A 16162-nucleotide genomic window follows, 5' to 3' on the forward strand; every position below is an offset into this window, starting at 1 on the left:
CTTTGGAGGAAAAAAACCTCGTCTAATTCTAAATGCTCTGACCAGAGCGGAGGTATCGTCCCCCCTGCTGTTTGCTAACTTGTCGCCGGACTGCAAACCGATAGCGATCAAATCGCAACGATATAACACCGCCGATATGAACTTCATCGCTTCTGAGACTAAGCGATTACAGGAAAAAGGTATTGTAGAACCGAGCGATTCGCCATGGCGCGCGCGGGTATTGGTGACCACCAGCCAGAACCATAAGAAACGAATGGTTGTCGATTACTCTCAAACGGTCAATCGCTTCACCCACCTCGATGCCTACCCATTGCCACGCATAGATGAGATGGTCGAACGCGTGGCCAACTACAAAATATTCCGAACCATCGATTTGCAAAGCGCCTATCATCAATTTCCCATTCGAGAGGAAGACAAACCATACACCGCGTTCGAGGCAGGTAGGCGCCTCTATCAATTTAAGAGGATCCCGTTCGGTGTCACTAATGAAGTAGCTTGCTACCAACGAGTTATGGATGACATCACTTCGGATGAAAACGTCAAAGACACTTTTGTTTACGTGGACAAAGTCACGGTGTGCGGTCAGGATCGGGGGGAACATGATGTGAATCTGGACAGATTCTTGAGCATTGCCAGAAAATATAATCTGACACCCAACTACGACAAATGCGTATTCTCGGCAAAGTCAATTGATCTTCTCGGCTACACAATAGCCGACGGCGCGATTAAGCCCGATTCTGAACGATTGCGCCCGCTCCGTGAGCTACCCCCACCTCATGACCTGTAATCATTGCGCTGGGTGATTGGCATGTTCGCTTACTACGCCAAATGGATTCCCCAATATTCTGAGAAAATACATCCCCTGGTGCATTGCAAAAGCTTCCCGTGAGATGCCGCTGTTGTAAAAGCTTTCCACAGCCTCAAAGATGATATGAGTAATTCAGTGGTATTATCGATCGACAGCTCGGTGTCGTTTGTGGTGGAAACGGATGCTTCCGATCACGCGATCGCTGCGACGCTCAATCAGTCCGGCAGACCCGTCGCGTTCTTCTCGAGAACTCTCTCTGGAAGCGAGCAGAGACACTCGGCAATAGAGAAGGAAGCGTACGCTATTGTCGAAGCCCTACGTAAAAGGAGACATTATTTACTGGCAACCACTTCACACTCGTCATGGACCAGCGATCCGTTGCCTTCATGTTTGATGGCAAAATTAAGAACGAGGAAATCATGAGATGGCGGATAGAACTATCTTGTTATAGTGACGACATTGTTTATCGGCCCGGGAGGGAAAACCCTGCTGCAGACATCTTCTCTCGGGTCTACTGTTCGGCGACAACCGGTTGGGCTTTGCAAGACCTTCATGTGTCTCTGTGCCACCCAGGGGTAACCAGAATGCCACATTTTGTGCGTAGACAAAACCTTCCCTATTCTATCGAAGATATTAAACAAATGAGTGCTTCTTGCCCTGTTTGGGCTGAACTAAAACCCAGATTCCATGGCGCCGCTCCTGGCAGGTTGATCAAGGCCACTTCACCCTTCGAGAGACTAAATATCGACTTCAAAGGGCCCTTGCCGACTGAGACAGACAACAGATACATACTCACTGTTGTTGATGAATACTCAAGGTTCCCATTTGCATTCCCGTGCAAGGATATGATCTCGGGCACTGTTGTGAAATGTCTCTCTGACCTCTTTGCCATGTTTGGGAAACCTTTGTACATACATTCTGACAGAGGACCGTGTTTCATGTTGGCCGAGCTCAAACAGTTCCCATATGAACACGGCATAAGAACTAGTCGAACGACGGGTTACAACCCACAGGGTAATGGGCAGGTGGAATGGTATAATGGAGTCATTTGGAAAGCCGTAACCCTGGCGCTGAGATCGAGAGGACTGGGGCCCGAGTGGTGGGAGGTTACCCTTCCCGATGCCCTGAATTCCATACGCTCTTTGCTCTGTATGTCCATCAATGCTACTCCGCACAAACGAATGTTTACTCACCAACGACGATATACCGGCGGCCAATCGGTGCCCAACTGGCTAACCTATCCGGGTACAGTGTTCATGAAGCGCCCGGTACGACAAAGCAAGTATGAATCGATGGTGGAGAAGGTCGAACTCATTGATGCTAATCCTGAGTATGCTCATGTTCGACTTCCTGATGACAGGGAGACCACTGTGTCGGTTCGCCATCTGGCTCCCGCAGGTACTCCTCCTGCAGGTACTCCTCCCTCTGGTACTTCTCCCTCTGACATTCCCTCCCCAGGTGTTTCTCCCTCAGGAACTTCTCCACCCGAGAATGGTGACGTCGGGGTTGAGGTAGACGAAGCTACCACATTCCACCCGAGAGCGATCGTGGAGTCATCCCCGGCACGAGTCGAGGCTCCCCAAGGGGATCGGAAGCCTCCCTCAAGTGAAACCACCATTTACTCCCGGAGAGGTCGACGGATAAAACCCCCTCGACGACTCGATCTGTAAAGGGGATTATCGGCATCCCTTGATGACACCTTACTATGCTTCTATAACTCAAAATAATCCTCACTGCTTGAAATGGATGCTTCTGTAGTTTAAATAGTTCTCACTGCTTGAAATGTATGCTCCTATAGCTTTGAAGTAATCATGGTGCGTTAGTTGAACCTCTAGTTACATTTTAAAGACGGGGAGAATGTGATGAAATAAAAGATGAAGTGACGCGTCATCACGTGGCGTGTGGCTCGCACACCAGACAGATAAAACCAAGATGCTGCCCGGTTGGTGGGATTGTCCCTGGGGCATTGTCATTAACTGCGGTGGTTCACTTGGTGTTCCTTGAATGGTTCGAATTGAGAGTATACCTGACTCCGTGCTTATGCTGGCGAATCGTTGTAAAAAAAGCAAAGCAAAAAAAAAAAATACCTCAACTTCACAACGACAACTACACCGCCTAGAACAGGATCTCATCTGCAAAAAAAAAATACCTCAACTTCACAACGACAACTACACTGCCTAGAACATGATCTCATCTAAAAATATAAATATTACCTCAACATTACCTTCACAACAACAACTACACCGCCTAGAACAGGATCTCATCTGCAAAAAAAAAAATACCTCAACTTCACAATGACAACTACACCGCCTAGAACAGGATCTCTTCTGCAAAAAAAAAATCCTCAACTTCACAACGACAACTACACCGCCTAGAACAGGATCTCATCTGCAAAAAAAAAAAAATACCTCAACTTCACGACAACTACACCGCCTAGAACATGATCTCATCTAAAAATATAAATATTACCTCAACATTACCTTCACAACAACAATTACACCGCCTAGAACAGGATCTGTTCTGCAAAAAAAACAAATTCTCAACTTCACGAAAACTACATCGCCTCGAACAGGATCTCCTCTGCAAAAAAACAAATTCCTCAACTTCACAACGACAACTACAACGCCTAGAACCGGATCTGATCTGCAAAAAAATAAATTCCTCAACTTCACAACGACAACTACACCACCTGGAACCGGATCTCATCTGGAACAAAATAAAATCCTCGACTTCACAACGACAACTAAACCGCCTAGAACAGGATCTCATCTGCAAAAAAAAAAATCCTCAACTTCACAATGACAACTACACCACCAAGAACAGGATCTGATCTGCAAAAAAACAAATTCTCAACTTCACGACAACTACACCGCCTAGAACAGGTTCTCCTCTGCAAAAAAAGAAATTCCTCAACTTCACAACGACAACTACACCGCCTAGAACAGGATCTCATCTAAAACAAAAAAATCCTCAACTTCATAACGACAACTACATCGCCTAGAACACGATCTCATCTGCAAAAAAAAAATCCTCAACTTCACAACGACAACTACACCGCCTAGAACAGGATCTCATCTGCAAAAAAAAAATCCTCAACTTCACAACGACAACTACACCGCCTAGAACAGGATCTCATCTGCAGAAAAGAAAAATCCTCAACTTCACAACGACAACTACAACGCCTAGAACAGGATCTGATCTGCAAAAAAAAAATTCTTCAACTTCACAACGACAACTACACCGCCTGGAACAGGATCTCATCTGCAAAAAAAAAAAATCCCTCAACTTCACGACAACTACACCGCCTAGAACAGGATCTCATCTGGAACAAAATAAAATCCTCGACTTCACAACGACAACTACACCGCCTAGAACAGGATCTCATCTGCAGAAAACAAAAATCCTCAACTTCACAACGACAACTACACCACCTAGAACAGGATCTCATCTGCAAAAAAAGCAAATTCCTCAACTTCACAACGACAACGACACCGCCTAGAACAGGATCTCATCTAAAACAAAAAAATCCCTCAACTTCACAACAACAATTACACCGCCTAGAACAGGATCTCATCTGCAAAAAAAAAATCCCTCAACTTCACAACGACAACTACAACGCCTAGAACAGGATCTCATCTGCAAAAAAACAAATTCCTCAACTTCACAACGACAACTACAACGCCTAGAACCGGATCTGATCTGCAAAAAAATAAATTCCTCAACTTCACAACGACAACTACACCACCTGGAACCGGATCTCATCTGGAACAAAATAAAATCCTCGACTTCACAACGACAACTAAACCGCCTAGAACAGGATCTCATCTGCAAAAAAAAAAAAATCCTCAACTTCACAACGACAACTACACCGCCAAGAACAGGATCTGATCTGCAAAAAAACAAATTCTCAACTTCACGACAACTACACCGCCTAGAACAGGTTCTCCTCTGCAAAAAAAGAAATTCCTCAACTTCACAACGACAACTACACCGCCTAGAACAGGATCTCATCTGCAAAAAAAAAATCCTCAACTTCATAACGACAACTACATCGCCTAGAACACGATCTCATCTGCAAAAAAAAAATCCTCAACTTCACAACGACAACTACACCGCCTAGAACAGGATCTCATCTGCAAAAAAAAAATACTCAACTCCACAACGACAACTACACCGTCTAGAACAGGATCTCATCTGCAGAAAACAAAAATCCTCAACTTCACAACGACAACTACAACGCCTAGAACAGGATCTGATCTGCAAAAAAAAAATTCTTCAACTTCACAACGACAACTACACCGCCTGGAACAGGATCTCATCTGCAAAAAAAAAAAAAATCCCTCAACTTCACGACAACTACACCGCCTAGAACAGGATCTCATCTGGAACAAAATAAAATCCTCGACTTCACAACGACAACTACACCGCCGAGAACAGGATCTCATCTGCAAAGAAAAAAAAATCCTCAACTTCACGACAACTACACCGCCAAGAACAGGATCTCATCCAAAAAAACAATTCCTCAACTTCACAGCAACAACTACACCACCTAGAACAGGATCTCATCTGCAAAAAAAAAAAATCCTCAACTGCACAGCAACAACTACACCACCTAGAACAGGATCTCATCTGCAAAAAAAAAAAAAATACCTCAACTTCACAACGACAACTACAACGCCTAGAACAGGATCTCATCTGCAAAAAAAAATACCTCAACTTCACAACGACAACTACACCGCCTAGAACATGATCTCATCTAAAAATATAAATATTACCTCAACATTACCTTCACAACAACAACTACACCGCTTAGAACAGGATCTCATCTGCAAAAACAAAAAATACCTCAACTTCACAACGACAACAACACTGCCTAGAACATGATCTCATCTAAAAATATAAATATTACCTCAACATTACCTTCACAACAACAATTACACCGCCTAGAACAGGATCTGATCTGCAAAAAAAACAAATTCTCAACTTCACGACAACTACACCGCCTCGAACAGGATCTCCTCTACAAAAAAACAAATTCCTCAACTTCACAACGACAACTACAACGCCTAGAACAGGATCTGATCTGCAAAAAAAAAAAATTCCTCAACTTCACAACGACAACTACACCACCTGGAACAGGATCTCATCTGCAAAAAAAAAAATACCTCAACTTCACAACGACAACTACACCGCCTAGAACAGGATCTCATCTGCAAAAAAAAAATACCTCAACTTCACGACAACTACACTGCCTAGAACATGATCTCATCTAAAAATATAAATATTACCTCAACATTACCTTCACAACAACAATTACATCGCCTCGAACAGGATCTGTTCTGCAAAAAACAAATTCCTCAACTTCACAACGACAACTACAACGCCTAGAACAGGATCTGATCTGCAAAAAATAAATTCCTCAACTTCACAACGACAACTACACCACCTGGAACCGGATCTCATCTGGAACAAAATAAAATCCTCGACTTCACAACGACAACTACACCGCCTAGAACAGGATCTCATCTGCAAAAAAATCCTCAACTTCACAACGACAACTACACTGCCTCAAACAGGATCTCATCTAAAAATATAAATATTACCTCAACATTACCTTCACAACAACAACTACACCGCCGAAAACAGGATGTCATCTGCAAAAAAAAATCCTCAACTTCACAACGACAACTACACCGCCAAGAACAGGATCTCATCTAAAAATATAAATATTACCTCAACATTACCTTCACAACAACAACTACGCCGCCGAAAACAGGATCTGATCTGCAAAAAACAAATTCTCAACTTCACGACAACTACACCGCCTAGAACAGGTTCTCCTCTGCAAAAAGAAATTCCTCAACTTCACAACGACAACTACACCGCCTAGAACAGGATCTCATCTGCAAAAAAAAAAATCCTCAACTTCACAACGACAACTACACCGCCTAGAACACGATCTCATTTGCAAAAGAAAATCCTCAACTTCACAACGACAACTACACCGCCTCGAACAGGATCTCATCTAAAAAATAAATCCTAGAAGTGAACATAGTATTCTTCTTACATTCGCTTCTGACTTTACCTCCAACTTGTTCACACCTGTATACGCAATTTCCGGTTCCTTCGCAATTATCGATCAAATAACATAAATCACGATTAAAATTTATTTTTTGATGATGCGGGAGATATCTTGATTAAAATCAGTGAAGGAAATATCCACCATGTCTGATATTATTTGGGTCTTTCATGTCTCCGACGATGCCTTTATCTCCCGGCATGCATCATTCCCCATGACAGAAACCGGAAACAAAACAAAAAAAACAGAGGCAAAAAAAAAACGGAAGCAAAATGGTCATGGCCAACGACACAGATTCACAATTGCCAGGGTATTGTGTTGTTTTTGTTGTTTCCTATTCTCTCATGTGCACGCGTTAAGTAATATTCGCAAGATAGAAATAAATTCCAATCGTGTTTATACACCGCACCGCATTTAACAACAACCTGAAGCAAAAGGTCATAGCTTACGACACGGATTCCAAATCGTCAGGGGCATTGTGTTGTTGTTGTTGTTGTTGTTGTTGTTGTTGTTGTTGTTGTTGTTTCCTATTCTCTCATGTACACACGTTAAGTATGAAGCTCACTGCGTTCGTTATTATGGGCATAATAATGTGCTAAGCAAGTTATCATGGGATACCGATAATCCTCCTTTTACAGATCAAGTCGTCGAGGAGCTATTATCGGTCGCCCTCTCCGAGAGTGAATGGTGGTTTCACTTGAGGGAGATTTCTGAACCCCTTGAGAATCCTCGGTTGGTGTCGGGGATGACTCCACGTTCTCTCTCGGGTAATATGTTGGAGCTTTGTCTGCATCAAGCCCAACATTGCCCTTTTCGGGTGGAGAAGTACCAGAAGAAGAAGCACCTGAGGGAGATGCACCAGCGGGAGCCAGATGGCGAACCGTCGACACAGTGGTCTCCCTGCCATCAGAAAGTCCAACATGAGCATACTCAGGATTAGTATCGATGAGTTCGACCTTATCCACCATTGGTTCATACTTGCTTTGTCGTATGAGGCACTTCATGAATACAGTACCAGGATAAGTTAGCCAGTTGGGCACCGATTGACCGCTGGTGTATCGTCGTTGGTGGGTAAACATTCGATCATGCGGAGTAGTATCGATGGACGTACAGAGCAAAGAGCGTATGGAATTCAGGGCATCGGGGAGGATAATCTCCCACTGATAATCCCCAGTCTTCTCGATTTCAGCGCCAGGGTTATGGCTTCCCAAATAACTCCGCTATACCGTTCCACCAGTCCATTACCTTGTGGGTTGTAACTCGTCGTTTGACTAGTTGCAATGCCATGTTCATGTAGGAACTGTTTGAGTTCATCCGACATGAAACACGGACCTCTGTCAGAATGTATGTACGATGGTTTCCTAAACATGGCAAAGAGTTCAGAGAGACATTTCACGACGGTACTAGAGGTCATATCCGAACACGGGAATGCAAACGGAAACCTTGAGTATTCGTCAACAACAGTGAGTATGTATCTGTTATTCGTCTCAGTCGGCAAGGGCCCTTTGAAGTCGATATTTAGTCTCTCGAAGGGTAAAGTAGCCTTGATCAAGTTGCCTGGAGTGGCGCCATAGAATGTGGGTTTTAGTTCAGCACAAACCGGGCAAGAAGCACTCACTTGTTTAATATCTTCGATAGAATAGGGAAGGTTTTGTCGACGCACAAAGTGTGCCATTCTGGTTACTCCTGGGTGGCATAGAGAGACGTGAAGGTCTTGCAAAGCCCGACCCGATGTCGCCGAACAGTGGATCCGTGAAAAGGTGTCTGCAGCAGGGTTGTCCCACCCAGGCCGATAAACAATGTCATAACTATAACAGCATAGATCGATGCGCCATCTCATTATTTTGTCATTTTTAATTTTTCCGTTATTTTTTCCATCAAACATAAAAGCAACGGATCGCTGGTCCGTGATGAGCGTGAAGTGGTTGTCCAGTAAATAATGTCTCCATTTACGTAGGGCTTCGACAATAGCATACGCTTCCTTCTCTATCGCTGAGTGTCTCTGCTCGCTTCCAGAGAAAGTTCTCGAGAAGAACGCTACGGATCGGCCGGATTGATTGAGCGTCGCGGCGATCACGTGATCGGAAGAGTCTGTTTCCACCATGATTGGTACCGTGCTATCGATTGACAATACCACAGAGTTGCTGATGTCATCTTTGAAGCTGTCGAAAGCATTTAAAACAGCGGCGTCTCGCGGGAAGTTCTTGCAATGCACTAGAGGATGAATTTTCTCAGAATATTGGGGAATCCACTTAGTGTAGTACGCGAACATCCCAATCACCCGACACAATGACTGCAGGTCATGAGGAAGGGGTAGTTCGTGGAGCGGGCGCAAACGTTCAGGATCGGGCTTGATCGCGCCGTCTGCTATCGTGTCTCCGAGTAGATCGATTGACTTTGCTGAGAATACACATTTGTCATAGTTGAGTGTCAGGTTATATTTTCTTGCAATATTCAAGAAACTGTCCAGATTTGCATCATGTTCCTCCCGATTCTTTCTGCACACCGTGACATTATCCACATAAACAAAATTGTCTTTTAGGTTTTCGTCTGAGATCATATTATCCATGACTCGTTGAAAACAAGCTACTCCATTCGTGACACCGAATGGGAGTGTCCTGAATTGATAGAGTCGCCTACCTGCCTCGAATGTGGTGTAAGGTTTGTCTTCCTCTCGAATGGGAATCTGATGATACGCGCTTCGCAAATCCATGGTGCTGAATATTTTTGTAATTGGCCACGCGTTCGACCATCTCGTCTTTTCGCGGCAATGGGTAGGCATCGAGGTGGGTGAAGCGATTGATCGTTTGAGAATAATTAACAACCATTCGTTTCTTATGGTTCTGGTTGGTGGTCGCCAATACTTGCGCGCGCCATGGCAAATCGGTCGGTTATATATTACCTTCTTCCAGTAATCGCTTAGTGTCAGAAGCGATGAAGTTCGTATCGGCAGTGGTATATTGTCACGATTTGATCGCTATCAGTTTGCAGTCCGAAGATAAGTTTGCAAACAGCAAAGGGGGGCGGGGGAGGGGGGATACATCTTCGGTGGTCAGAGCATTCAGAATTAGATGAGGTTTTTCCCCACCAAAGGGTATTTCGACACTAGTGTGTTGCTTGAGGACGTTATGACCCAAGATTACATCTGCACATAAATCACAAAATACCAGTACCTTTACATCATGATATGTGTAGCCTTTTATGTCCAGCTCAACATTACAGTATCCTCGTGCGCGAGACTGGAGTGATGTCGAAGCCATGCATACCGTATTAACGGTCGGGTAGATCTTCCTTTTCTGTCTCACGCTAGTGAGTTGTTGACGAAACTTTCAGAGCTACCGGTATCGATCAGCGCCTCAGCCATATTCCCGTTGATTCGTACTTCAATGATAGCTTTCGAAAGACTACCCGGCGAAGCAGCGGTTACCTTCTTTTGAGAGTAGAGGGCAGCTGAAGTAGGATTATTTCTTTTAAGAGTAGATTTGCATACTTTGACATAATGTCCTTTCTTGTCACAGTTCATACAGGTGGCATCCCTGGCTGAACATTTGCTTTGTGGGTATCTTTTATACCCACAAAAGAAACATTTACCAGCCGAAGTGGTTGCAGAGGAATTTGATGAGGTCGGGGTGTCTGATTTCCCGGAATTATCTCCTTCTTCGGTTTCGGAGGTAACTCGGGGAGTTCCTTGAGTTTCCGTGGTAGCAGCATTCATTGGAAAGACCGGTGACCCATACGACTCAGATTGTTGCTGGGCCACGTCCATAGCTTGGGCTCGGTCCACAGCCATTTCAAAATCTAGTCGTGCATTTTCCAGTAAGCGTTGCCGTATGGGGGCAGACCGTAGCCCCTGTATGAATGCCTCTCGGGTTGCTTCATCTCTTTGTTTCTCGGCAGTTACAGCCTGGAAATTGCAGTCTTTGCCTAACTGTCTCAGAGCTTGCACGTACCGATCGATTGTCTCACCAGCCTCTTGCCTGTGTGTGGTGAGAAGATGTCTTGTGTATACCTCGTTCTTGCATTTCACGTAAAGCGCCCGCAGTACGTCGATCACATCTTCATAAGTGTTACACTCCGAGAAAAGTCTACATAAACTTGGCGAGACATGATTTATAAGTGCGGCCAGTTTGTCCGCTTGATGTTCTTCAATGATCGTCAGATAGTTTGGGAAGGTGTGATACCAATGACACCCCCTCATCTCCGCGTCACTGGCATTTGGGTCCGCATCAAACTTCTCCGGTTTGAAGATCTTGTCCATGGTCGATTGAAGCAATCGAAGGAATCAAGTGAATTAAATTGAAATGAATGAGAGAGAAAGGCCTTCGATGAATTAGGCTTTAATTCGCTTGATTGAAGCCATCTCTACAAACACAACAAAAAGGGTACATGAACAATTGATCACAGCGAAGTATAATAACAATTAACTAGCAAACACACAGAGCTAGGTACACTCTCAACTCTCACCGTTAAAGCCTCAGTGGACTACTCCAGTTAACGACAAGGCCCCAGGGACCATCCTTTCGTCAGATCAGTTTTTCAGTTTTTGCCTCACGCACAAGTCACACATCACGTGGTGCGACTTCGTCTTCTTCTTTTTTAATTTCAGCACAATTACCTGAACATTACCTTCACAACAACAACTACACTGTCTAGAACAAGATATCATCTGAAAAAAAAAAAATCCTCAACATTACCTTCACAACGACAACTACACCGCCTCAAACAGGATCTCATCTGAAAAAAGAAATACTAGAAGCAAACGTAGAATTCTTCTTACAATCGCTTCTGACTTTACCTACAACTTGTTCACAACTGTATACGCAATTTCCGGCGACTTCGGCCTGGATTCGGGATCAGCGATCAAATAACGTAAATCACGATTATAAATTATTTTTTGATGATGCGGGAGATATCTTTATTAAAATCAGTGTCAGTGGAGGAAATATACATCATGTCTGATAATATTTGGGTCTTTCATGTCTCTGACGATTCCTTTATCTCCCGGCATGCATCATTCCCCATGACAAAAACCGGAAACAAAAAAAAAAAAAACGGAAGCAAAGGGGTCATAGCCAATGACACGGATTCCAAATTGCCATGGTATTGTGTTGTTTTTGTTGTTTCCTATTCTCTCATGTACACGCGTTAAGTATGAAGCTCACTGCGTTCGCTATTAATGAGCCATTTGTTTGTGTATTATTTAGTAACACCTTATTAATCAGCCATTTGTTTGTGTATTATTTGTAACACCTTACTTATCAGCCATTTGTTTGTGTATTATTTAGTAACACCTTATTAATCAGCCATTTGTTTGTGTATTATTTGTAACACCTTACTAATCAGCCATTTGTTTGCGTAATCTGAAGGAACACCTCATTAACCAGCCATTTGTTTGTGTAATCTTTAGTAACACCATATTGATCAGGTGTCAGAGATCAGGCTGCGGTGCATCGTTTAGAAATGTCAAGATCTCTGACCTTCATTTCGCAGATGATGCAGTCATCCTAGCAGAGACTCTAGATATCCTTTTGGCGGCCCTCGAGGTGCTGAATGAGGAGTCGGAGCCGCTGGGATTACGGGTTTCCTGGGTCAAAACTAAGATCCAGGCTTTCAATGACATCTTGGATGCAGCTATCCTGTTTGTACCTGTTTGTGGTGAGGATGTTGAGGACAGGTAGAGATTCACTTACCTTGGCAGTGACATTCATGTCTCCCCTGGCTGTGAGCCAGAGGTCAAGAGACGTCTGGGTCAGGCCTGGGTAGTCTTGGATTCATTGGATCATGGGGTGTGGCGCTGCCGGTACCTGTGCAGGAGGACAAAAGCCTGAGTCTTCAAGCCCTTCGTGCTTCCACTCTTGCTCTTCGGATGTGACCGAAGGACCAGAGATCTGAGATGGAGACTTCATTCCTTTGGTACCTGGTTTTTTTCGGATAATCCGTGGCTATCTCTCGTCGGACTTTGTGTCCAACGAGCGGTTGCTGAGAGATACTCAAATGAGATTTGTTACCTGCATAGTCCGTGAGCGTCAGCTGCGGCTGTATGGACATGTGTCTCGTTTTCCTGACACTGATCCTGCTCACCAGATTCTCTCAGTGACGGAGCCACCTGAGTGAAGGACACCAATGGGCCGACCATGTGCCTCGTGGTTGCAGCAAGTTGATCAGCATCTCAGGGAGATGGGGATGGGCCAGGCATCTCCCTGAGGGATGGCCAGATGGAGGCCTGGAGTACCGGAGGAAAGTGGATGCAGCGACGCGCTGCTCCAGCTCATACTCCCATAGCTGACCTGACTTTATTTATTTATTTGCATGCATTCATGTCCTATCATTCTTCTCGGGATTGTCCATTTTTCTCCTTCTGTGCCTACTTCAAATAAATATGTTATCCCCAAAGAACACATTTCTTGTGGTGGTGTGCAGTTATACAATTCTCGTGTGAAAACCTTTTTGGTTCTGTTTGGAGTAAATCCCTGGGGGAATTTAAAATTGACAACATTCGCTTTTAAACGACCAGCAAAATTAGCAAATCTAACCGGGGAGCGCGAGGGACTAATTCCACTCAGATGTCTCATATGATTCGAGCCACCCTGTGGGAAACAAATTTTAATCCCATCTTCGACGGTTCAGCATAAGAAGACCCAACGCGACAATACACACCCCGAGCCTGGCACGCTGTCAGCTGGTAAGCCTTCCCCTAAATCCAGCCCCGTTTGGAAGATATTCTGTAAATCTGTTCATTTCAACAATCACCTCTTAAAGCCCTTTATCTCATGGGCCACTCCTACAGGTGTAAGCGCTTCGGAGCGAAGCGCCAGTGAGAGATGAATGCCTCTTTCCCTTGTCGTAATGTTCTTTTACAACAACAGAATAGTTGTACAAAGGAACACAGAACTAGAAACTCACATCAGTGATTGATGATTAATGCAAGTTTTTTATTTTAAGAACCAATCGTCCAAAAAGCAGATTCTCATCATCAATGAAAAAACAATGACCAACCATCAAGTTCCAGTTATATATTGTAACGAACAATGGAAGATAAAAGGTCATTGTAATATTGGAATTAATATGTAATTTGGGTAAGTTTTTAAAGATTTTATTCAAAGTGTTACATTGAATGAGCTTACAACTCCACAGAATGTTAGGATGGATACATTTTATCCATGATGATGATGATGTTGTTTTTCCAGCTTTTTAATTGGTTGTACTTTCTTTTTTTGTCCCGCCACCCCAGTGTTCACCGTGAATTGGAATTATTTCCTTTTTTGTGTCCCATCCATTTCATCATTAAATTCACTATTGTTTATTTACTTCGCTGTGGTTTTTTTTTGAGATGCAGACATAAATTCAGCATTAATAAATTATTGTTTCAGAATGTTAGCGTGCCAAAAACCTGGTGTGCAAATTAAATTAATAATTGTAATTAACCTCCGCAATCGAAGATGGATGGAGGTTACTGTTTTTACCCCTTTCTGTTTGTTTGTTTCTGAACAGTATTACGGAAAAACTCCTCGACGGATTTCGACGAAACTTGGTGGGGGGATTAGGTATGGTCCAAGGATCATGCCATTAGATTTTGGACTTGGTCCAACGTCCAATATGGCAGCTATGGCGGCCATTTTGAAAAAAATATTTGAATTTTTGTTTTGCATTTCTCCATGTTGTAAGTGATTTCCAACCCCCCCCAAAAAAATTTTGTTGGAGAAAAAAAAAAACAACAAAATTTTGCAACATTTTTTCCAAAAAAAATTCGATTTTTTTGGGGCATTTCTACATGTTATAAGTGATTTCCAACAAAAAAACATGCCAAAACTAGAGGGGGAGCACTCGGGAGAGTGCAAAACCTCCGCCGCCAATACTGCTGGGTCACTCAAGTGAACCTTATATCTTATTCATTAAATATGATGTCAACAGTGCTGAGAGTTATAGTTCTTTTCTCCAACATTTTTTTTTGGGAGGGGGGGGGGGGGTTGGAAATCACTTAAAACATGTAGAAATGCAAAAAAAAAGAAATCAAAATTTTGTTGAAAAAAAGTTTCAAAAATTTTTTTTCTGTAACAATTTTTTTTTGGGGGGGGGGGGGAAAACACTTAAAACATGCAGAAATGCAAAAAAAAAAAAAATCAAATTTTTTTTTAAAAAGGCCCCCAAATTGGATTTTGGACCAAGTCCAAAATTTAATGGCATGATCCTTGGACCATACCTAACCCCCCCCCCCCCGCCCACCAAGTTGCGTCAAAATCCGTCGAGGAGTTTTTCCGTAATACTGTTCACAAACAAACAAACAAACCAATGTCACCCCCAGGGTGACCAGTATCTTGCCAAAATGTGAACATGAGTGACTTATTTATTAGATTAAAGTTAGTCAAAAAATAAGGGTTTCGTCGACCTTGATGCTTGACCTTTTTGTGACCTTGACCTTTGACCTTGACCTTTATATTTTCGTATGGTTAATGGTATCTCTCCAGGACCGTTGTACATGAAATATCAAGAGATTTTGATGAGAACTGAGGAAATAAAATTTTCATGAAAAATCCGTTTTTTCATCATGACAGGTCAGGTTCAATCTGTGACCTGCTACAGGTACCATGTAAACCTGTACTAACCTGTTCCATGGTCGGGTTGTCGGCGACTAAACCATCTCCCCCACCAGGTTTTCTGGTGAGGGGGTGTTTGGATATGGACACCCAGCAGGATTAAAAACAAAACCTGTCAAAGGGCGGAGGAGCTCCTTGTGAGCCAACGGCCATCCATATCTAGTGCCCAACTGTGTCTGCGGACGTCCTCCTGAAGTTGGGTTACTTTTTATCAGGAGGTTGGTGGCAGGATTTGCACTCCGGCCACCGTAAAACCCTTCATTCCGCAAAACGCAAAAACGCAAAAAAAATCTGGAAACCCACTCCGTGGGAGTACCTCCTGCGCAGCTTCCCTTCGCAGGGCAGCTCACCGGATGATGGGATTGGGGCAAAGCCTTCGGGACCCCCAATCTTTGATGATAGGAGGGAAACCACGGGGTAACATCCCTGGGTCAGATTGCGGGAGAGTGTGTCGGAGTGGTGCTGAGGTGTCGTCCACCAGACGGCGGTCTCCTTGGGTTAACCTGAGGCGGTCCCTTCGGGTGGGTGCCTGGAATGTCCTATCCCTAAGAGAGGATGATCACCTGTCTCTGTTATCATCTGAGCTCAAGTGTTTGGACATCGGGATTGGAGCTCTCTCTGAGGTTCGGAGACCGGATTGTGGCGAGATAGTGGTGGGTGGTTACACCTACTATTGGTCTG

At 43.8% G+C, this 16162-nt stretch overlaps 1 pseudogene; it reads right to left on the reverse strand.

The window, feature by feature from the left end:
• Nucleotides 1–7519: 7519 nt before the first annotated feature.
• Nucleotides 7520–11145, reverse strand: LOC147033503 (uncharacterized; annotated as a pseudogene).
• Nucleotides 11146–16162: the final 5017 nt, after the last annotated feature.

Source organism: Eptatretus burgeri, chromosome 2 (assembly GCF_056783735.1).
Source record: "Eptatretus burgeri isolate ZD-2024b chromosome 2, Ebu_testis_v1, whole genome shotgun sequence".
Taxonomy (NCBI): Eukaryota; Metazoa; Chordata; class Myxini; order Myxiniformes; family Myxinidae; genus Eptatretus; species Eptatretus burgeri.